Raw genomic sequence first — 24,786 nt, forward strand, 5'->3', positions numbered from 1 at the left:
TGGGTTCTCACTAAGCCAGGAAAGAGCTATGTAACAAAATGTGGCTTTGATTAAGGCTCTCAGTCAAGATGTGAGGGTTTTCCCCACCTCTGACAGACTTCCTGTGTGACCTTGGGCAAGTCACTTAATATCTGCCTCATTTTCCCCACCTGTAACATAAGAATAATATGCTTCCCTACCTTACAGATATGTGAAATGCTAAATCCATTAATATTTGTGAGGTGCTCATATACAGTGATGAGTGCCATAGGAAATCTTAATTAAATAGCTTGGCCTTCATGGAAAGGTCAGGCAGAAACTAGGTGCAACTAAAAAGCAACAGAGAGTCCTGTGGCACCTTTAAGACTAACAGATGTATTGGAACATAAGCTTTCGTGGGTGAATACCCACTTTGTCAGCCGCAGTGGGTATTCACCCATGAAAGCTTATGCTCCAATACATCTGTTAGTCTTAAAGGTGCCACAGGACTCAGTCTGGATCTGTAAAAAGCAACAAACACGGCTACCCCTCTGATACTAGGTGCAACTAAGTTTCCCAAAATACACAGCAAAGCAGCAGATCTCTAAACCAGGCAAAAAGTAACAGTGTATGGGGCTTTTGCTGGAACACCTACAAATCCAAACCAGTGGGTATTTCACAGGCCTAGATGGCCCTGTTCTTTACGATTTTCCCCATGAATTCAGAATAGATTAATTGGACCATTTACATTTTTGCTGAAAAGAGTACAGGTCAAAACCCAAAACTATTACAGTCCCTTGGTTTCTTGTAGGAAGGATCCCAACACCACTTACCACTATTAGAATAAATAAGACAATACATCAGAAATATTATATTCCAACATATAAGTGCCTAGTGGAATATATACAGAAGTGAATAGATAATTTGCTGTTTTTTTTAATCACATATCTTGAAAGCAAAATGATCAAGAATACATGTGTAGTCCTGGAAATTTACAAGTACCCTTTATGTAAATACAGTACAAGGAGAAAAGTCAGCTCTCTCGCCTTAATGTCAAGAATGCACAATCTATTGCTCTGAAGAGAACGGCTGCTAGGAGAATCGATGCAAATGCAGTTTCTTTTCTCAGCAGAAAGCTCCTAAACAGGGTTCAGCTTAAGTTCAAGGATTCTGTTGTGTTGAAATACAATATGGTTACACTATGCTTTGCTTGGAGGTTATAGCTTCATCACCTTAGGCCAAGGATACATAACTACTTTGCTGACAGGCATATGAGCATGTTGGCTTGACTGCCTTTATCTAGCTTTCATGATATTTGTATTTACTCATTCAGAAATGAGTCTGAGCACTCTTGGTTGTGCATTGCTTTGCCTTTTCAGACCCTTTCGTGCCTTGCAGATGTGCAAATATTGAAATCCATTTAAATAAAAATGACTTTTGAAATGGTATTAAAATGCACACAGGTCTAAATCCTGAGATCCTTCAGTTTTCACTCAGTTCTGACCCAGGCAAACTCCCATTGACTTTGCAGGCCTGTCTCTCCCTTGACTTTCATCATTGCAAATTAGAAATAACTCCATTGACGTTAGACCAGTATAAAACTGATGTAAATGTATGGGCAGCAGTATGAAATCCTCTGAATAGATAGAGAAATGAAAGGGGAACCAGGCTTGGCCCAATTAATAAGTCAGACATTAACATTGTCCTTTGGTATGTCTGTGACATCTCAATAAAAAGTCCTATTTATTGGTTGCACACTCAAATTGTTACTTCAGTAAATGATGGACGTTTTTACTGCTTCCCTCTTCTGTTTATCCCTGAATACCCAAGGCAACTCTGGAGCAGGGTGCCGGATTCTATTCTATTTTGGCTTGCTTATCAATTGAGTTGTATGACTGTCAGATCCCTGCTTGCATTTGGAATTTCAGGGCTGGCAATCAGAAACCTCCCCATGTTACTTTACTTGTAAACTGAGCATGCTTGATAAGGACTCCCTGAGACACAATAAACATGGAACTAGGGTTACCATTCGTCCGGATTCCCGGAATAGCGTCCGGGGGGAATTTGTAAATGTCTGGACTTCCCCCCCATGCAGAGCACGCGCGGCTAACAGTGCTGCCGGCCGGACGGTGTCACTTACATGGGGCTCCGACACTCAGCCAGAGAGGGCTGCTCCTCCTCCCCCCCGCAGCAGAAATCACTCCCTCCCTCCCTCCCTGCATCGCAGATCGGCTCCGGCAGTCTGGAGCTCCTCCCCCACTGCTGCCCAGCGTCCGACGAACGGCTCATGCAGTTCCTGAGCAAGTTCACCAAGACATTAGGCGAAGGCCAACAACAAGGGGGCCAGGGAGTCGGAGAAGGGGCAGGGAGGTTTTGGATGGGGCAGTCAAGAGACGGGGGGGGTCGGGAGTTCAGGGGGATGTGGATAAGGTTTTGGGCAGTCAGGGTACAGACAGGGGGTAGGGTCCTGGGGGGCATTTGGGGGGGGGTCTTAGGAGGGGGCAGTCAGGGGACAAGGAACAGGGAGGCTTAGGTAGGGGGTGGGGTTCTGGAGGGCAGTTAGGAGCAGGGGTCCCAGGAGGGGGCAGTCAGGGGACAAGGGGGGGGGGTTGGGAGTTCTGGGGGGGGCTGTCAGGGGGCAGGAGTGGGGAGAGGGATCGGAGCAGTCAGGGGATAGGGAGCAGAGGGGTTTAGATGGGTCGGGAGTTCTGGGGGGGGCTGTCGGGGTGGGGAGTGGTTGGATGGGGCGTGGGAGTCCCAGGGGTCTGTCTGGGGGTGGGGGTGTGGATAAGGGTTGGGGCAGTCAGGGCACAGGTAGGGGGTAGAATCCTAGGGGGCCAGTTAGGATTGGGGGAGGGTCTCAGGAGGGGGCAGTCAGGGGACAAGAGGCAGGGAGGCTTAGGTAGGGGGTGGAGTCCTGGGGGGCAGTTAGGGGCAGGGGTCCCAGGAGGGGGCAGTCAGGGGACCGGGGGGAGGGTTGGGGGTTCTGAGGGGGGGGAAGTGGGAGGGGCGGGGCTAGGGCAGGACGGGGCGGGGCTCCTCCCGTCCTCTTTTTTGCTTGCTGGATTATGGTAACCCTAATGGAACCCCCTGCACCATTTGTACAGAGTCTTTCCTCAGAACCACATTTTAAGGGGAGGCAAGATTTAAAGTCCTAATGAACTATTAATGCTGACATTCCAATCATCAGCAACCAGTTTTATCACTGTTAATAAAATAGTGCATTAACCAGCTACCTCTAACCTAACTACTACTTATAGCAAATATTAAGTTGAACATGAAATCCACTCAATTTCTTTTGCCATCCAAACTCAGAGTACTAAAGCTCAAGAACATATTTTCAGCTTAATTTCAGGTAGCTGAAGAAATGCCACCTTTTTGTGTGTGTGAAATTCCCTTCAAATCAAGATTCAGTCTTTCAGTAGGAATGTCTTTCTGTACTACAGTCCTCCATTTCAAATGAAGGGAGTGCCTGCAAAGACTGAGCTCTGGTTTCTGGTAGAGCGTATTCTTGCCTAAAATTGAGGTTTCAGCGCTTTGTGGGTGTGGGTTTTTTGCTTCAAAATGTGTAAGTATATATTTAGAACACAGTCTGCTTACCAGGTGACCTCCTTAAGGGTTAGGAGCTTTCTTATAGGCCATAACTCATCACAAATAGCATCAGAAATTCACTACTTCTGCAACCTGCTGAAGTGGGTAGGGCACTGGAGTGGAATTCAGAAGACCTGGGTTCTATTCCGAGCTCTACTGATGACTTGCTGTGTGACCTTGGACAAGTCACTTTATCTCTCAATGCCTGTGTTTTCCCTCCCATTCTTTGTGTCTCTTGCTGGTAAGCTCTTGGGACAGGGACTCTTTGGAACAGTGACAGTCCAACCCAGCACAAAGAAGCCCTGATTTTGGCTGGGGCTGCTAGGCACCACCATAATACAAATAAATAACTTCTAGCTAGAACATAAGAACGGACATACTGGGTCAGACCAAAGGTCCATCTAGCCCAGTATCCTGTCTGCCGACAGTGGCCAATGCCAGGTGCCCCAGAGGGAATGAACAGAACAGGTAATCAGTCACCAAGTGATCCATCCCCTGTAGCCCATTCCCAGCTTCTGGCAAACAGAAGCTAGGGACACCATCCCTGCCCATCCTGGCTAATAGCCACTGATGGACTTATCCTCTCTGAATTTATCTAGATCCTTTTTTGAACACTGTTATAGTCTTGGCCTTCACAACATCCTCTGGCAAGGAGTTCCATAGGTTGACTGTGCATTGTGTGACAAAATACTTCCTTTTGTTTGTTTTAAACCTGCTGCCTATTCATTTCATTTGGTGACCTCTAGTTCTTGTGTCATGAGAAGGGATAAACAACACTTTCTTATTTACTTTCTCCACACCAGTCATGATTGTATAGACCTCTATCATATCTCCCCTTAGCCATCTCTTTTCCAAGCTGAAAAGTCCCAGTCTTTTTAATCTCTTCTTATACGGCAGCCATTCCATACCCCTAATAATTTTGTGGCCCTTTTATTAACCTTTTTCAATTCCAATATATCTGTTTTGAGATGGGGCGACCACATCTGCATGCAATATTCAAGATGTGGGCGTACCATGGATTTATACAGAGGCAATATGATATTTTCTGTCTTATTATCTATCCCTTTCTTATTGATTCCCAACATTTTGTTCACTTTTTTGACCACTGCTGCACATCTAGTGGATGTTTTCAGAGAACTATCCAGAATGACTCCAAGATCTCTTTTTTGAGTTGTAACAGCTAATTTAGACTCCCATTATTTTATATGTATAGTTGAGATTATGTTTTCCAATATATATTACTTTGCATTTATCAACATTGAATTTCATCTGCCATTTTGTTGCCCAGTCATCCAGTTTTGAGAGATTCCTTTGTAACTCTTCACAGGCTGCCTGGGACTTAACTATCTTGAGTAGTTTTGTATCATCTGCAAATTTTGCCACCTCACTGTTTACCCCTTTTTCAAGATCGTTTATGAACGTGTTAAATAGGACTGGGCTCAGTACAGACCGCTTGGGGACACTACTATTTACCTCTTTCCATTTTGAAAACTGACCATTTATTCCTACCCTTTGTTTCCTACCTTTTAACCAGTTACCAATCCATGAGAGAACCTTCCCTCTTATCCCATGACTGCTTAACTTCGCTTAAGAGCCTTTGGTGAGGGACCTTGTCAAAGACTTTCTGAAAAATCTAAATACACTATGTCCACTGGATCCCCCTTGTCCATGTGCTTATTGACCCCCTCAAAGAATTCTAGTAGATCAGTGAGGCATGATTTCCCTTTACAAAAACCATGTTGACTATTCCCCAACATGCCCTATAATTTTCTACCATTATAAGACTTTTGGCACTCTGTGTTCTTATGACTTGGGACTGCAATTATCCAAGTCTAGTTATCATACATCTCACAGAAGTTACCTTGATTTGAAAATGTAAGTATAGGATTCACTTAATGTAGGAAAAATCTGCACCCCACTGAAATCTATGATATGTGGAATTAATGTGTCCTATCACACAGGTTTACTATGCATAGGAAATGCGTATTCTTCTGTATGCATAGGAAATGCGTATTCTTCTGGTTCCATTTATAGTACTTGCTTGTTGGTGGGGAATTAGTATGTGCTTAGATTTCCAGTGCAGGCCAGAAATGTGTTGCAAAGGTGAAGCTCTCATGTTCTAAGGAAGGCTGGATGTAGGAATATAAGCCACTGTAATGTGAGAGATTTTAGCAGCCAAGAAAGGAGAGAGAAACACCTAGAAAATGGGAAGTTTTTAGAAAAAAAAATGCAGGTGTTCACAGTAAACTCCAGATGTATACAATTATAATCCAGTCACTGAAACAAATCAGATTCAAATTAACCCTAATTCTAGATGGTCAATCTTGCAACGTGTAAGGTCTAGCCAGTCCAAAACCATTTTTTTCTCTCTTCCAAGTTTGATTCAGGATCCTGGCCTATCCTCATCACAAGAAGAGAAGCAGTCTAACTTCTGTGAGGTGCAAGTCAACTGATCAGATTGCATAGTCTCCCAATATTTATGTTGACACTCAAAGAAGTGGGATAACACTATATGAGCCCATGTGATAAAATTCACCAATCAAAAGTTAGGCTGGTGAATTTTTTTTTTTTTTTTTTTTTAATTTTGGAGGGAAAAAACATTTCAGTTGAGTTAAAATTTTGGTCTAAAAATAGTAAATATTGCAGCAACATTTTGTGAGAAATTGTGAATTTATAAGTCATTTTTCTATGACAAATGCTTTTTGAAAATTTTTGCCTACTGTACTAATGGCATTCAGTCATTACAGTTCTCAACTGGATTTGAAATGCCCATTAGAGGTGAAAGCCATCACATTAGCAAGTACGAGACTAGAGTTTTTAGGCAAATTATATTTTTTCCTTCAGAAATTTGACAAAAGCAAACAAATGTTTAGGTTTTTGACAAACCTGAAACATTTAAATAAAAATGGACTTTTTTGTAAAATATTGTTAATGCAAGAGAGAGCATTTGATAAGTTAGGATGCTTTTTAAAGAGCTTCTCATTAAATGGAAGCTTTAAAGAATTGATGGCATACACAAACAAAAATCTGGTTGGGGCTTTTAAAAACTACATATTTTTTAAAAAGATCATGGACCATAACAGATTCAAAACTACAGGGTTCTGAAAATGTATAAGCCAGGAGTCATGGTTCATGCTGTCAGTGTATATTTAGCATGAAGAGTTCCAGAACAGTCATTTGTGGCTCTAGAGTTGGGGCTAGAAGATTGTAATCATTAAACTTCAACTCTAATGGAGTTTGAGACCTAAAATGGAGCCAACCAAATATGGCTATTTAAAATCCTGTGGTACTCTCTGCAAGAGGACAGTTTGAACCTATATGCCTTGACCAAATTCCAGGATAGCTGGATAGTTGTTTCCTGCCTACCTGAAATTTCAGTTGGATAAGGTATTCTTTGTATCATGTCCTAAGCAGCTATGTAGTGTCACCATCCACTCTTAAACATTTGCAAATAGAGCTGGACAAAACAAGTATTTGTGAATATGTTTGTAAAATCAAAATCACAGTTCTGGTCATTATCAATCCCATTTTTTCTGTTTTCTATTATTATTACTGCAGCTATTTTTGGTTTGCACAAATATTTGGAGAGAAGCTTTTATTTGTGCTTATACTTAATTTCAATAAGTCTACTTGAAAAGTAAATTCCAACTCCTTGTGAATAAAGATGGCAGAATCTGGCCCTAAATTAGATGCCTACATGATAATGGTACATTTTAATAATAATCCTCATTTTCCATCTACAAAGAAGTCTCTAAATGCATTTCTTTATATTATGTACACTCAGTACAAATTGCATATTTAAAAAGAAATCCCACGTGAAAAAGAATTGAGAAGCATGTTCTCAATATTCTGACCTGTTTAATATTAAAACATATTTCAAAATGAACTGTTAATGTTTGTCTTAAAAGTAAAGCTGATGGATCTAGCATGTCTGAAACATTTTTTTTTTATCCATAAGGAATAGTAACTGAATTATTACAATCTCTGATGTGTTTGTGTATTTATTTTGGAGATTCTTTTAGGCTTGTTGGCTCATCGCTTTTTGTGAATATTTCTATGTAGTGGTTTAGTGGCAGGGGCTCCTCCCCCTCTGGGTCCGTGGGAGGCCACTCTGCCTCACTACGTCTCTGTTCGTAGTCTACCATGGGGAATTAGTGGGACAACAACAGTCTACAGTAGGGCTACCATATTTCCACAATCAAAAAAAGAGGACACTGGGGGGGGGGAGCCCCGCCCCTGCCCCACCCCCATCCTCTCCCTCCCACTTCCCATCCCCTGACTGCCCCCCTCAGAAACCCAACCCCCCTGCTTCTTGTCCCCTGACTGCCCCCTGCTGAGAACCCCCCACCCCAGGACCCTCCCTGTCCCCTGACTGCCCCGACCCTTATCCACTCGCATGGGTGGCAGGGTTGTAGAAATTTTGGTGATGCCCAGAACCCACCCCTTCCCCACCTGCCTAAGGCTCTGGGAGGAGGTCTGGGGTGCAGGTCCTGGGCTGGGGATTAGGGTGCAGGAGGGGTGCAGGGTGCAGGCTCTGGAATAGAGTTTGGGTGCTGGGTGCAGGCTCCAGGCTGGGGCAGGGGGTGGGTGTGCAGGAGGGGGTGGGGGGTGCAAGCTCTGGAATGGAGTTTGGGGGTGGGAGGCGGTGCAAAGGGAGGGGGTGTGGGGGAAGAGGGGAAAGGGTTTGGGAGGGAGTTTGGGGATAGGAGGGGATGCAGGGGTGAGGGCTGTGGGTCTGAGGCTGAGGGGTTCATGATGCAGGAAGAGGCTCAGAGCTGGGGCAGAGGATTAGGGTGCCAGGGGATGAGGGCTGGGGCTGAGGGGTTTGGGGCATTGGAGAGGCTCGGGGCTAGGGTAGAAGGGCAGGGTAAGGGCAGCCTGCCTTGCCATTAGTGGATGGGGGACGCTAGGACGCAGGGACAGCAGACAGCAGTTGCCTCTGGCTCTGGCAGTACAAGCAGGCAAGGGAGAGGCAGGCGGGGGGGGAATCCACAGGGGGGGTCGTGCGGAGGGGGTGGTGGCAGGTGGGGGCTGGGGATCCATCCAACACTTCCCCGCTCCCTGACTGCCCCCCCCCCCGCCCCCGACTCCCCTTACCATTCTGGCTCCACGTGTTTGCAAAACATGCTGCCCAGTGGGTCCGTTTGTGTGTTACACAGGGCTGCAGACAGAGGGAGGGGGGAGCAGGGGAGGGCTCTGGCTGCTGGAGGCCAATGGGAGTGGGTCAATCGGCCCAGCCGCCCAATCAGCAGCCGCACTCTGCATGGAAGGGAGGGAGGGAGGCGAGGGAGAAAAAAAAACCCAGACATTTTAACCTTGTTACCAATTCCTCCTGGACGGCTATTTAGAGATGCAAAAGCCGGACATGTCCAGGAAATACGGACGGATGGTAAACCTAGTCTACAGCCCAAGTCTATAGCTCGGTCCTGCGATCAGCAAGTACAGTTAGGGAGCCCCAACCCTCAGTCAGGACAGGGCAACAAGAGTCTATAGCTCAGGCCATGGTCGGGGCTGAGCACCAAGCACAGTCAGGGCGGAGCACTGAGAGTCTATAGCTTGGGCCTGTGTTCAGGGCCAGGCATCAAGGGGTTCAGGCATCCTAGCTCTGGCGGATGGCCGACAAGCACTGGCTTCTCATCCTAGAGAGGGGGAGACCACCACCCCAGGGTTGGAGTGGCAGGGGGGGACGCAGGCCTACCCACTCCACTGTGTCCTGGCCCAGGTCCCCAACAGCGGCAGAGGGGTCAGCAGGGATCCTGACCACAACAAGCTGACTGGGTCTATAGCAAGAACACAGCTGGACTAGGGTTGGCTGTCCCTGAGCCACTTCCTAACTTCCCTTTGGGGTGTACCTGAGTCTGTAGAGGGTTGTAACTCATCAGGGTAGAAGGCCTGTGGTAGTCCTGGCAACTTCTCGTTAGTCTGGGCAGCATACGACTCTGGCCAGTCCTCAGCTCCCCAGGGGCCTGTAGCAGTCTCCCAGCTCAGAAGCAAGCAGAAGGCATCTGGCTGCTGCAGCCCAACTGAGCTCCCAAATCCGCCTTTTATACTTCCGGTCCTGCCCACTGACTTCCAGTGGGAGGGGTCAGCATGGCCTGGCTCCATAGCCTCCAGGTCCGTGGGAGGCCACTCCACCTCACTAGGGTAATATTTTATTGTAGGAATAATCTTTTAATTCTGACTATTTTTTTTGTTCAATTGAAATGTGTAATCTGCTTTGTTTGACCTTCTTCTCATTCATATTTCTTGAAGGGTCTTTTACTGGGAGAGGAATTTTAGCCAAGTGGGATAGGAAGAATAATAGTAGCCAAATTCAGAGGTCACATAAATTGGAGGTAAGCTTCATAATGTTAAGTCAAAGAGAGTCAGTTGGCCATGTTTAACCTTGTCTTATACTTCTGTAAACCAAGCTCAACATTCAGGCAAAAGACAATCCTCTAGTTGAGAGGTTGCAATGATGGAAAGGAACCACAGCCTATTAATAGCTTAAAGGGTCATGAAGTGCCCGTGGCATTGGGTGGGGAAGGAGCAGGACTAGGGGCACCTAAGTGATACACTTACACACCATGTTTCCTAGGATGACTCAAACAGAGCTCCTATGGAGGATCTGCTAGAAACAAAAGCTACTCTGACTCTCCAGACTAGAGCGAGGGCATTGGTGGAATTGCTGCCTGCTTTCCAGTGAGATGATGCTCTGTTGAGTTCATTGGGCTTTGGATCAAACCACTGGTTGCCAGTCTGCAAAGGTGGATCTTGCTCAGTAAGTGTCATTTGCCCACTACTGTGATCGAAGGATGAGTTTTGTAATATTTACTTGCAGTATAGTATTCAGGCACTAGATGACGCTGTGCACTATATAGGGTTCCAGAAAGGGTGTGGTACTTGGTAAACAGTGGAGGAAAAGCTGGATCTCAAGCTGTGTGGGAGGTTGTTTTTCTGTAGTGATAGCTCTTTTGGTTATAATAAATGCTTCCTGTCTCAGATGGACTGAAATTACATCAATTATGATAGGATTAAAATGGGAAAGGCAGCCAACAGGAGATATAAGAAGGTGTAAGATAAAGTAAAGAGTGCTGCACTTCCTACTAGAATCCTATTTTTCTTTCCCATCAACATGTAGCGTCCAGCCACTAATATTCACTTACGCTGACTCCTTAACCTGTGATTTACACCTCTGAATTTGGACCTTGATGTTCCTAAGGTTTAGTCATTAATGCACTCGACTCACGTTGATCATTCCTAGCTTTAAAAAAAAATAAAAAAACCACAACAATACTAGGGCCAGATTATGCAAATGCTTACTATATGTCACCAGGCTTACTACCATGAGACATCTTGTTGAGAAGAGTAGGACCATTCCCCACTCAGAACAGTAACCACTACATCTGGTATTAAATACTTGGGACATTGATATTTACATTTAATAAGTTAGTTTAGAGACCAAGGCATTTTTCTGAATTATAGGAATGCCAATAAGCCTCCAAAGTCATAATACATCTAGATTATATTTAAGTTAAAAACTGCAAAATTATAACACTTGTTCAGAAAAAAATTACCATTTTGAGACCTTTGTCAAAAGTCAGCCTAAAGCAATATTCTTACAGCAAAGCTCTTCAGAGTTTACTTATGTTTATTTCTTTGGTTTAAATTAGTAACATCATACTGTAGGAGAAAACAGTGACACCTTTATTTTAACTGAGTGATCATTACAAATTCATTTGCAATTCACTGTAACAACACTGATTAGAATTAATGCATTTGGCATTAATGTGGTTGTCAGAGTGTACTTGCCCTTGTTTGAATTCACAGCTCAATTCAACAAGAGTTAATAGACAGGAGTGTCACTTCCAAAACCTTTTTTTTTAAAAAGGAACAACATATGATTAACTTTTTTTGCTGTGCTTCTCAGAGGCCACTCATTTCATTCAGGACCTGATCCAAAGTCCCCTGAAGCCACCAAAACAGATCTTGAATGATAACAACTTTTAGCTACTACCCATAACAGGTGGGATGAATTTTAACTGATTACCTAGATATAGTGTTTGTTAATTTTAAAAAAACCCTCCAACAATCTGCTCCTCTCTTTAAGCACAAATTTTGTAAGTGGATTTCAAGAAATAAAGAATGCTCTTTTTTTTTTGGCTTTTAATTTCAAAAGACTAAGCTGCATTTTTCCCAAGCTGACAGTCAAAAACACAAAGTTTTACCCCAAATACTGTAAGTATTAAATCACAAATTGAATTGGGTTGAGAAAAGCTCAGCTACTGAAATGAAAATCTATTTTCCAGAAAAAGCAGTTGGTGCCTCTGGACATCCAATGGGTCACGGGGGAGCTTGGATTTCAATCTCTTCAGGGCATGAACTGTTTGTTACTACCCAGCACAATGGGACTCTCATCTTTCATGGAGATTCTAGAATCTAGACACTAGTATGGTACAAAGAATAATACTAGAGTGGACATATATTTATACTTCATACTAGTGCACTAATTCTTGCCTTCCCTCAGCTCCATAGTCTATGTAATTAAAAGACAAAAACAAAGTTAATTTTTATTTAAGGTTGCTCTGTATATATATTGATCTCATAGAGCTAGAGTTTAAGGCCAGAATGTATCATCTTGTCTAGTCTAGTCTAACCAGATCATCATCTAGTCTAACGTTCTGTAGATCACAGGCTATCTGTATCTAGAGTTTATTCATACATATATAACATACCATTACCATATAGTTAAAAAATCCTAAGCATTTAAAAGTCTGGAATTGTAATGTTTAAACGGTTCAGATTACATACAGTTTTTTGAAAAACATTCAAACATGCTGTAGGTTTATGCAATCTCTTCAATGTACATGTGTAAAATATCACAATGCATATTATAACAAATGTAACCTCTGTATTCCCCAATCAGATTTCTTCTATACAGCAGAAACATTCTTAGAGCCTCTGTTTCAAGAAACAGATACTTAAGTCCCATTGACGTCAACTAAGTAAATTTTTGAAACAGGATATGGCCTGATTTTCAAAAGTGTCCATCACTCTCAGCTGTTATTCATCTTTATGCATTCCTTACCAGTCAATAGTTTGACTAATTGCCTTCAACCTTTTCAAGAAAATTCTAGTGTACCTGGAAGCTAATTGCAAAAATAATTTTCCCATGCAGGTATAAGGGAAGAGGGCTTATAATGAAACTTTGATTGCAAACTTAGCTAAGGAGCTGCTCTGCAGCAGCTCTGCATTCAGTATAATTAATTATCTTTAACTCAAACAGCTTTGCTAGTTCTTTTCACAGTTGTGTGCCATTTTGTAATGAATCCATTGCTACAAACAAACAAAACACCTTCAACAGAATTACAAGCTAAGACATGCACAATTGCAAAACTGGGGTTCTAGAACCCTGCTCCTTTAGTTCCAAAAACAAAGACCTTTACTATTTGAGCTAAGGAAAAAATTGCTATTTATAATGGTGAAGTATAAAGGACTCTTCATTATACATGCGTTTCTGTGTTACTATTGCAGTTAGATACAACAAGCATTAATACCATTGCTTACTTGCAATCTGTTTTCTTCAAATACAGACTCTGCACATGTTTTCAAAGACATGTAACTATATGGAGAGTTTGAAGCAGTAGTAAAATGCTATATTTTTAGTTAGAGACAAGAAGAAACAATAGACAAATTGGGGTAATTTTTTGATAATCTGTAACTCAGACATTGTGACCCAATTTTCTGCAAACTTGCCAGAAAAGTTCTCCTCTGCCTCTAGAGTAAACATTACAATTTTCAGGATAAAACAATTTTGCTAACACAGGTTACAGAAGAGCTAAACACAGGACTTAATGGTTCCAACCTTAACTCTGGCATTATCATTATCTCTCCATAATGTCTGATTACCCTGTTCAAGAAGGGTCCCTGGCAATTTAATGAAATAGCTATGCAATAACTTTTGATTATACATTGATATTCTGAATTGGGCCTTGACTACTGAAGCTCACGCCTGCTTTCTTATAGGGCAAAATGTTTTGCTGTGTGGGATCCAACCAAAGAATGAATTTTACTGGTTTAGAAACAGAATATATAAATTTCCAACTCTCAGCATAACATGCCTTTGATTAATGTATATTGTAATCATCACAGAACACACAGATGTCTATTAATGATGTAACTAACGGAGTTGAAAAGATTATCAAAGAGTGGAAGCAGCGATTACACATAGTTGTTCACTCTTGTCTTTAGTATATTAGACTCTTTATACTTTTGAGGCTGTGACTTCAATTTTGCTGCCAGTCAAAAAAAAAAAATCAAATATGTTCAAAGCACTGAGGTTTCTGATCTTGACTGATAAGAAGAAAAGAAAAGAAAAAAAGCAAACTGAGGCTATGTCTTGAAATGATCATTCCAAAGGGATAAGAAAGGAGGATAAGATACGAGACTATCCTTTGAGCATGTGTTGCTAGAATTATGGCCCACTGAGTGGAGTAATAGGATAGAAACATTCAAAGAGGTGATGTGGCTTAGTTAGCCTCAGCATTGTATATCGCTGTGGGTATTGCTGCTGATGAGAAGCAAAACAGATACAAAGCAAAGAAGGGGAAAATATACTGTGTTAATGAAGATGGAGTTTTTTTGTACTTGTCTACTGGATTATACTAGGAAGCCTCTGTGTGCTAAAGAGGTATTGGACTTGGCCCATTCAGTTGCATTATTTTTTTTTCCAGGCATGCCTGAAATTGACCATCTGGCCAACTAGGTGCTATCCAGTCCCTGGAGGTGCTTCCATATGTACCATATTATAGCTGTTATTAATTTTCAAGTGAAGGAATGTTTAGGCCTTGTAGGGGGATGATTGTAAACCTATAACACATCTGCAGGTTTGGCCCATTACCTCTCTGAGCGTTTTATTTTCAGGTTTCTGTGTGGCTGAGGGGGAATGGCCAGACCCCCCCAGCAACATAAAATCCTATATTCAGATTAATGGTTTTCTCTAATGTAGGGGTTCTCATGCTGAGGTTCTACTGGAGGCATAACCCTTTACAGACATTGGCCCCAATTCAGCAACTTCTTAAGCATGTGCTTAACTTTAAGCAGGTGAGTAGTCTTATTAACTAGTCATAGAAAGAGGCAGCATTTGCAGAAATTCCAGATTCCAAGCTGTATCTGTCAAATTTAAAGTGCCAAAGTACAATTAAAGGTATTATTATCTGAAATGTGGATTCTAATTCATGTTATTACTAAATACGCGAGCAGCGCTGTGCAAAAGCAGCAACATAACCAGGAAAACATGCAGAAAAGAAAAAGATTGGTTCTAAAGTTTACAGAGTCTGTGGAGAAAGAAAAGCAGCATGGACAGTTCAGAGGACCGCGGGATTGTCTCTCGCTGTTGTACATGAATATGTTTCTTCACTTGATTGTCAAAGGGATATCTCAAGATCGCTAATGCTGTAGCTGGAAAAGTAATCAGGGCAGCAAAAAGCCAGATTTGCTGTGATATCCTCATTTAAGCTGCCTGACAGCATCCAGTACCATGACCCATAAATGCACTAAGATGAAGCTATTCATCAGCCATCCTGGTTAAATCAGAAGAATAACTGAAAATTTAGCAGCCCAGTTAGATTATAAAATACAATTGTGGAAACACGTGGGAAAAATCAAACTTGCCACTTTTTATTTTAAATCAAGGCATAGTGGGTTTCTTAGCATAAGCATTACTCGAAAAAGAGGAGTCCTGAAACACCTGGGTATAAAATCATTTTAAAAAATGTTACTAGAAAATCTCTCCCCATCCCTTAGAAAACACCAAAACCTCTGTTTTCTTCAACTTTCTTTTGAAAGATGCTAATTGTTTATTTCTGATGTGTCTGCTTTACAATTGATGTTGAAAGAGGAACAAGTAGGCTAAAGGCCACCAGTCAGGAATCTATGTAGCCTGTGTTTAGCCTTGCAGTACTCATGTTTGAGACTTCAAATGCACATCTTATAAAATGAGTAGTAGATACAGAGGACAGATAAGCTCCAAAATGGAGAGATGAGGACAGTGGGCTATGTGCAATGAAATGAGTCTCCATAATAACATATGTACAGTCCTATATTTGGGAAGAAACAATGAAAAGCACAGATCCAAATCAGGGTGGCTAGAAATCCTGAAAGCAGTGAGTCAGTAAGACCAGTGGGTGCTCGTGGATGAGCTAAATATGTAGTGAGCCAGTACTATTTTCAGACATGTACATATGTAAAGTTAGAGAGATGATTAGGCCACTCTGCATAAACCATAAGAACTCAAGAGTATACATAGAAGGTAAAGTTATATAGTATTTGGGGAACAAGACACATGAGCAGAGACTGCAGGCAGTTTAGTTTTAGTGAGCAGGGCAGAGGGATAAAGGTTAGATGGTCTAGAAAATGGCTAAAAGTTGATGGATGATTGAATTAGAGTTCTTGGAAATTGGAGAAGTCTGCCAAGAGTAGTGGTGCTCAGGCACCTTCCCTAGAAATACATGGTAATGTCTTATCTAATTAGTAGGAAAGGTTACAGGAAACAGTTCTGCTAAACTTGATGATCTAAGTAGTCTCTTTGGCCTTACTATTTCCGATGAGACAATTATCTGCAAACTAAAAGCCAGGTCCTCAGCTGATGTAAATCTGTGCATAGCTCTTTCAATGGAACTACACAGATCTGGCCCCGCAGGTCTGTTTTCCATTATATTTGCATAGTACAATAATAAACTCCTGGATCCTAGAAATGTGTATCTTCTAGCTCTTGTCATCCTTGGTCACAAAAAAGGAGCCAGCCATTTTCCAGCTCTTCTAGAGAGTTGGTTGGTCCAATAATATATATTGGCTCACGCACCTTGTTTCTCTTATGCAGAGAATATCATTTGCTTTGCAGAGGAAGAAACTCACTTTTTACAATAGATTTCTAGAAGGAAGCTAGTCTAGTTCACATCAAGTATCTTTTTTCAGACCTGGATATAGCCAACAAATACATATCATTATATGACTCTTCTTTAACCAGATGACATCTGCACCTTGCATATTTCAGACTCAGGCAGTTTATACCAAATAGGCTTCACTGAATAATTTTCACTACTAGGTTTTAAAACTGAGCATTACAGCTTTGATGAGGGATGGTGGCAGTTTGTTTTGTGAGGAGATGATGATACACAAGTCTAAAAGGGGGCTCAGAAATTGTACATGAAGAACAGGACTTGGCCAAGAGGAGCAAACTGGACATTTTCCTGTCTGAGACTGCAAAAAACTTGGCCAAACTTAAGGTACATTTATCAGGGTTTTTTTTGTAACCAAATATTGGGATAGATCATTCCCTCAGGAAGTTCTGTTTAAAAACTGATGGCACAACATTGATAATCTCTACAATTTCTGCAACTCTAGTTTCTCACTTCTATGAAAATTTGATTAAAGAAACAGTGTTGCGGGGGCAGAGTCAAGTTTCCACCCATTCCCTGCCATTCTCTACCCAGGAGTAAGTGGGCATACACGGCCCCTAACTTTTGTGTACTTGGACCAGGGTCAGGGTAATCTGTACAGCGGCGCTAGGATGGGGAGGGCGGTATGTCCCAGTTCTCCTTCCTCCCCTGCCCTGGTATCCAGTCCACTTCACAACCTAGTCTTTAATGGTTGGAATGTTGAACAAAATACTGAAATAAATTATACCTATGTGCCACCACACACTAGAAGCATGGTGGTTCACGTCCTAATTCAGTGAGGAATTATGAAGAATGAATATTCAACTGTTAGGCTGGTGATCAGGAAACCAGCTCATAAACTCATGCATGTGCTTAACTTTAAGCACCTGAGTAGTCCCATTGCATTTAATGGCCTAAAGTTATGCATGTGCATAAGTGCCTTGCTAGAGGGCCTAGGGGTTTCAATGGCTTTTGCTTTTAAAACTTAGGCTGTAAATATTTTTTTAAATATTCTTATATCACTCTCTTCTTCAGTTTAATAGGTGGCACTTGGGCATTGATCGATATCTTGCACCCACTGCAGAACATTAGATGCATATCTGTTCTGAAGGAATTTATTTTTCCCCTTTTCATTTACAAGAGAATTTGCAATGCTCTTAAAGGTTGTTACCTTGCAGAATCCAGATGTTCCATGAATATCTCAGGCTCTAGATTTTGAATCAACTGAAGGATTGCTAACTTTTAAACAAGGACCAGTGCTGGAAAGGCCAAAGTGTTTCTAAACTGGAGCTCAGTCTGCAAACAGCAGCCTGGCAGCTTGCGTTCAGGTGAACATTGATCAAAAGACACTACTCCTGAATTTGTGAAGTCTGCCAAAGTTAAAATATTTCTTTCAATCTGGCTCTGCCATTAAACAGTTCTCCACATATTTTAATGTTAGGGTTAAGCCAGGTCTCTTTCATGTTACATTCAAGCATGTTTTAGCCAGAGAAAACAGCCTCTCTAAAGCCATCAGAATAATGGGGTGATTTTAAAATCTCCCCTGGGTTTAATAAAAGGTGGTAGATTTGGTAAAATTTCTGTAATAAGCACTAACAGAAGGGCCTATCTAGATAATGTATCTTCCAAATGGTCTGAGCAGAGTGCTTGTGATATTAAGAAGACTTTGTCATATAGCTCTACAGATGGTTTTTCTGCACTGTTTTTATGATGAGTTAGGGTTAGAATTTCATAAACTATATTCAAGGGTTTGGGGTATTCGGTATAAATTGAGCTATCGTCCTATTGAACTCCTGCCAGAGGGAAAGTGTTTTTTAAAAGGGAGGATTGTTGAAATGGATGCAGTTCCTGCTGCCAAAAGCCAACTGAGTTAGCATGGTACGAAACTGCTTCTTATACTCTTTAATATGTTGTCCATGAACATCACGTATTTTGAATGCCAGATAATGGATGCAGTGTAGAACTGCTTAGCATCAACACTAACAGACAATGTGTCCAAGTGCTTCAGCTGTAGGCAAAGTGGCTATTTTCTGCAAGTAGCATAAATTTATGTACAATTACTATAAGGTAAAAAAAGAAAATATAGTGCAGTTCCATTGGCTCCAATGCAGATATGATGATTTATGCTACCTGATGGACTGGCCTTATGGTAATGGGCAAATCTGGAAAAGTGCCCTATAAGTGCCCTAAAGGTTTGATCCTTATTCAAACTGTCTGAATCCTTTGGATCAGATTCAGATCTGTTACACTGATATCAATCACCCATGCCAACAGATTCACTCCAGAGTCACACCAGTGTGGCTGAAATCAGAATTTAACCCATGCTGAAACAGTAATATAGGAGTGGAAATCTCATAGGAACAAGATTTCTGGTTCTTCCTGTTACTAATGGATATGGAACTATAGAGAAAGCAGACTTTTTTGCTGTAGTTTGGCACTTAAGCTCCTATGCAGAACCTAGATTTGCAGAGCTTCATGACAGTGAAAAAAGAAAAAAAAAGAACCTTTTAAAACCTCAGGAAAGGTTGTTGCCTTAGTCAAAGATTTTGGTCAGTTTCTCTCTCTGGTCCAGTCTCCTGTGATCTCACCCATATTGATTTACATTTATTTAAAAAAAAAAAACTATAATAAGAAGAATCTTTCTAGACCCCTCTAACACTTGTTTGAACATGACAATAGCTATTGGAAAGATGCATTGTACAACTGTGATCTGCTCTGGTTGGCATAGGAGTCTCAAACTTTTTCATAGTCTGGACCACATCTTAACTGAGAGCTTGTCTTATGAACCCACCTGCTCTCCCACTCCCACATGGGAGCAGAAGAAATGCACTCATTTGTGATCATGTAGCACCCCTGCAGCAGCTACGGCAATTGCTCAGAAGGGAAAATTATATTATAATAGCATATAATGTGTTTTTAGCTGTCTTTTATGTGGTACAGCATCTGGTTATGTGGAGGGGGAACTAATACCATGGGCTTGATCCAAAGGTTATTAAAGTCAGTGTGAGTCTTTCTGTGGACTTTAACTAACTTTGAATCAGGCCCTGTGTGACCAGCCAACTCTCTGGTTTAGGATCCACTGATAGTGAATTTTATACTGAAAAACTATCCCCATTCAACAACAGTTTCTATCATTCTACAGCTGTGACTGTTTCTCTTTGTCTTTCTCATCTGCCAATAGCATTTTAGAGACATGGTGATGGGAGAGGTACAGTTTAAGGCTGCATCTCATTTGACAATCCACCTCATTGGACAATCCACCCAACAAGGATTGGAAAAACTTCTGTCAGCAAGCACAAGTGTAGGTAGAACCTTTCTGAATAGAGCTGTGAAAGCTTATGAAAATGCCTGCCTTTAATTAAGCTCTCAGTTGTTCTGAAGAGCTTGCCCCTTCCCATCTGTTTCAGCTTGTCAGCAGATCACAGCTTCATTTCTGAGCAGCTTGCTCTCAATGTACACAGAAGCATCCACAACAGTCAGGCACCCCAACAAAATTACAATAATGCCCTTCACCATTCCTCTCGTTTATTCTCTGTGCCAGGTTATCACCATCTATGTGGCAGTCTAGCTAGAGGTTAGGTAACAGATGTAGGGGGTCAGATCCCCAGCTAGTGAATAGTTCCACTGACTTCTGTTTACACCAGCTGAGATCCAGAGTCTACATCAGAAAATAGACTTTGCACATCCTCAGGAAAGCTTCAGTAACCTCACTGCCTCATTGATAAAAGGAAAATGTATATATGTAGAGAAAGAAATCTTATACGTGCTCATATATAGAGACTGAAAGAAATCTTTCAGTCCATCATATGTATGATAAGGATACAATTCCTTTCAGTTTATAGACATTGAGTAAGTATGCATCCCAAACTGTGGGCATCTTCACATAAATTAAAATTCTACAATATCAAAATATAGAAATGTAATAACTTTTCAAGTAGTTCTTACAAACACCCACAACAATAACATCTATTCTTTCCCTCCCCTCTCAAATTCTCAGCTCTACAGTGGGCTTTACATCAAATATATGTGTGTGGCTGATAAATAGATGCCTCTACACACAAATGGAAAAGATCAATGCAAATAACAAATATAATTATTGTATTGTGCACTCATAAAGACAAAGTAGGTTTTACACTGAAAGTATTAGCTGTTACACTTACACTCAGTAAGTTGTTCTTCCAACGAGCTGGTTTTCACTCGCGTCTGCTCCCCCAACCTCTGTTGTCAAAATGATAACATGAAATACAGCAGAATGACCTGATTTCTTAGGACATGGTGACCTGCTTCATTGTTCAGTCTTTAGCCATAAGCTTTAAGTGCCAAACCTCTAGGGAGCTCTTTGGAAATGTTCAGAAGCATCATCCTATGGATGCAATCAATGTAAGGAGAAGAAACACCCCAAATTAAAGTATTATTAATTTGGTCCAAAAGAATGAAAGTATCCTAAGCCCTAAACTGGGTTTGTGTTGTGTTCATCTTAGAAAGAAACCTTTACAGTTGGGAGGGAATTCATAATGGGACAGCTCCTCAGCTGGCATTAACTGGCATATAAATGTAGATCTGCTAACACCTTGCACTTTCATTGTTGCTGTTTTTTTCTTGTTTAATGTATTGCAGGAAAAACGTAATGTGCATTATTTAATGACCTGTAAGCCCAAAGCAGAAGACACGTGGGACATTCTCATTTGATGGAGCCCATTGTCCCAGAAAAACTTCCCTGGGAGTTTATTCGTTCAAATATTGGAAAATTACACATTTTTGAGGGTTCACATTTCAAATGGCTATATAGCAGTGCAGGACTCACCCTTGCGACACCCCCTTCTGGTCATCTCCAGGACTTAGCATTTCCAGCCTCCAGAGCACCCTCTGCAGGTTGGTGTCCCGCTGCTGCTTGGCCCCCGTGTCCCTCCCAGGACTCCGGTGCCCCGTTATCTGAGATGCTGCCCCCTGGCTGTACATCCTCAGTCTCGGGGTCTCCCCTCCCTAGGGAACCCCCACCTTGCCTTAGTCGTAGGCTACTGCCAGTCACCAACTAGCCCCAGCCCCCTGGGGCAGACTGCAGTATAAGCCACTCATCATAGGCAAGGTGGTTTTGGACCTGCTACCTTTCTCTGCAACCTAGTACCTCTATGGGGCCTTGGACAAGGCCCTGCAGCCTGGGGAGTTGCCAGCCTGGAGCTCCCTAACCCCTCTGGCCTTTCCCCAGCCCTGCCTTACTCTAGGTACCCTGAGCTTCCCAGCAGCCAGGCCCCTCTCTCTCTGAAAGCAGAGAGAGACTGACTAGTCTCTGGTCCACTGCCCTCTTATAAGGGCCAGCTGCTTCCTGATTGGAGCATGGCCCAGCTGTGGCTACTTCCCCAATCAGCCCAGGTTTTCCCCTACCGCAGCCCTCTCCTGGGGCTGTTTTAAGCCCTTCATGGCAGGAGCAAGGTTACTGCCCCGCTACAGGCTGCAATGATTTGGTAACAAACTTGTGAAAATACTGATGAATTTTGTGCGAGGAAATTTTATATTGTTTCTCTTTGAATAGGTGCCACTAAGAAGTGAATCATGAAAGCTTTTATGTGTGATTCTATTTGCCACCCTCATTTTCCTCAGCATTGCCCTCTGATTTTGTGCAGGCCAGATTCTGCTACATGAGAAGTTCTCAGATTGAGATCTTTGGCCTGCTGGCAGACTGAGGAGCCATTCCATGTAGTCCATTGAATGGCTTCTGTTACAGTCATGAAGCATTTTTCAGTCAAGTGACCGAAGCTAGTTATTTCCCAGTCCAAGATTCTCTTCATGACGAGGCTCTCGACCTGGAGTTGGCAACCACCTTGCCCTTCCCATATTGCTAAACTGGAGATGAGGTCACAGCTAGATCCCAGTGAAACGGGAAGGAGGTTTTGCATTGTGGGATAGGTCCTGGTATGGGAAAGGAGGATGGGAAATATTGAAAACCACTGTCCTAGATTTCCCTTTCAGACAAAATAAACAGAACCAATGAAGCCAAGCCTCAGAGGCTGTCCTGTGTGACTATTACAGGATGCTTTGTAAAGGTTTCCTTTTGGTGTGAATTCAACCACAATCCAATTTGCAAATGTAACTCCCTGAGGTGTATAGACAGACAGGAAGACAGAACCAAGCAGTCAAGTGACCTGCAGTGATTAGAACAATGGAGCCTGCAGGCAGAAGGAGGAGACGAGCAAAAGTTCTATAACCAGGAATAGGAAATAAACAGCACAGATACAAAATACTGGGTGTCAGTTACCTGGTGAGCTGTTCCTCTGCTCTCTCCTGGGCTCTCTTAGGTCTTGGGCCATTGCCTTTCTCGGGATGCCTTCTGCGCCTCTTGTCCTCTTCTGCTTGTTGGCATGTAAGTTCAAAATGCAGGGGACTATCACGTAGGACTTCACTGCATTTTAAGCAATCCTGGGCAAGTGTCTCCCAAGTGTCAATGTCAATATTACACTTTTTAGGTTGTCCTTCAGTAAGTCCTTGTAATGCTTCCGTTGTCCACCCACGTTACGGTACCCTTCTTTCAGCTGAGAGAACAGGACCTGTTTTGGGAGGCGATGGTCTGGCATCCGGACAATGTGACCAGTCCAGTGGAATTGCTGACAGATGATCATTGCCTCGATATGGTGGTCTTTGCCTCTTTCAGGACACTAATATTGGTGCGCCTGTCTTCCCATTTGATCTTCAGAATCTTACGAAGGCAGCGTTGATGGTGCCTCTCAAGAACTTTCAAGTGGTGTCTATAGGTTGTCCAAGTTTCGGACCCATACAACAGTTTGGGAGAATAATGGGTTGATAAACAAGAAGCCTGGTATCTATGATCTTCAAAAACCCTGTGCCGTAAACAAGAAAAAGCTAAACTGGCACAGCTCAGGCAATGTTGAATTTCTGCATCAACATGTGCCTTGGATGAAAGATGACTTCCAAGGTAGAGGAAATGATCGACATCTCCAGTGCCACACCATTGATTTTGATAGATGGGGTATGTAATACCTCATTTGGAGAGGGCTGATAGAGCACTTTAGTCTTCTTGATATTAAGAGAGAGACCAATGCGTAAGCATCGGCAAACACATTCAAGATAGTTTGAAGATCTTTCTCAGAGTGGGCAAAGATTGCGTTATCATCAGCATACTGAAGTTCCACAATAGATGTTGTAGAGATCTTACTCTTGGTTTTCAGCCTGCTAAGTCTGAATAGCTTTCCGTCCATTGTGTAAATGATTTCAACACCAGCTGTAAAGTTCCCAGCAACTAGGTAAAGAATGATGGTCATAAAAAAATCAAACATGGTTGGAGCGATGATACTGCCCTGTTTTACTCCTGTTTGTACTTTGAAAGGTTCGCTCTGGGAGCCAGTGCTGCTCAGAACAGTCGCTTTCATATTATCATGAAGCAATTAAGACACTGATGTATTTATCAGGACATCCAATCTTAGAGAGTACAGTCCAGAGGGCATGGTGATTCACTGAATCAAAGTCTTCAGTTAAATCAATAAAAGCCATGGTTACAGTGATTGGTTTTGCTCCCGACACTTTTCTTGCAGCTGCCATGCTGTAACGATCATATCCACATTTCCACGACATGGTCGGAAACCACTCTGTGACTCCGGTAAATTTTTTTCTGACAGAGGCAGAAGGCGAGTTGCAAGGATCTGCGCCAGAACTTTGCCTGCCATGCCTTGGAGGGAGATACCACGACAATTTCGACAATGTGCTTTATCCCCTTTCTTGAAGAGGGTAACAATCAGGGCATCTCTCATTTCACTGGGTATCTCCTCCTTTATCCAGATTTTAAGGGTAAGCAGGAAAAGCTGCTGAATTAGCTCTGGTCCACTGTCTTTAAAGATTTCAGCGGGGATCCCATCCAGATCTGCTTCCTTGTTGTTCTTCATCTGCTTGGTGGCATTGTGTACCTCATACAAATTAGGAGGGTCTCTGAGCTCATCCCTAAATGGTCATTGAGGGATTTGCTCAAGGACTTCATCTGCAACCATAGAATTATGGTTAAGGAGATCTTCAAAATGTTCTTTCCAGCGAGAATTGATGGCTTCGTTGTCCTTCAAAAGTGTGATTCCATCCTTAGAGCGAAGAGGATTCATACTATGGCAAATTGGCCCATAAACAGCCTTGGTGGCACTAAAGAAACCACATGTATTGTGGATGTCTGCAAGATGTTGGAGTTCTTGCGCTTTCTCAGTCCACCATTTGTTCTTGAGTTCTCTGATTTTACGTTGCACTTCCACCCTTGCCTTGGCATGGGCTTCTCTCTTTATATTACAATTTATGTCATTCACCCAAGCACGAAATGCCATTCTCTTCT

Source organism: Chrysemys picta, chromosome 7 (genome assembly GCF_011386835.1).
Source record: "Chrysemys picta bellii isolate R12L10 chromosome 7, ASM1138683v2, whole genome shotgun sequence".
In the NCBI taxonomy this organism is placed as follows: domain Eukaryota; kingdom Metazoa; phylum Chordata; order Testudines; family Emydidae; genus Chrysemys; species Chrysemys picta.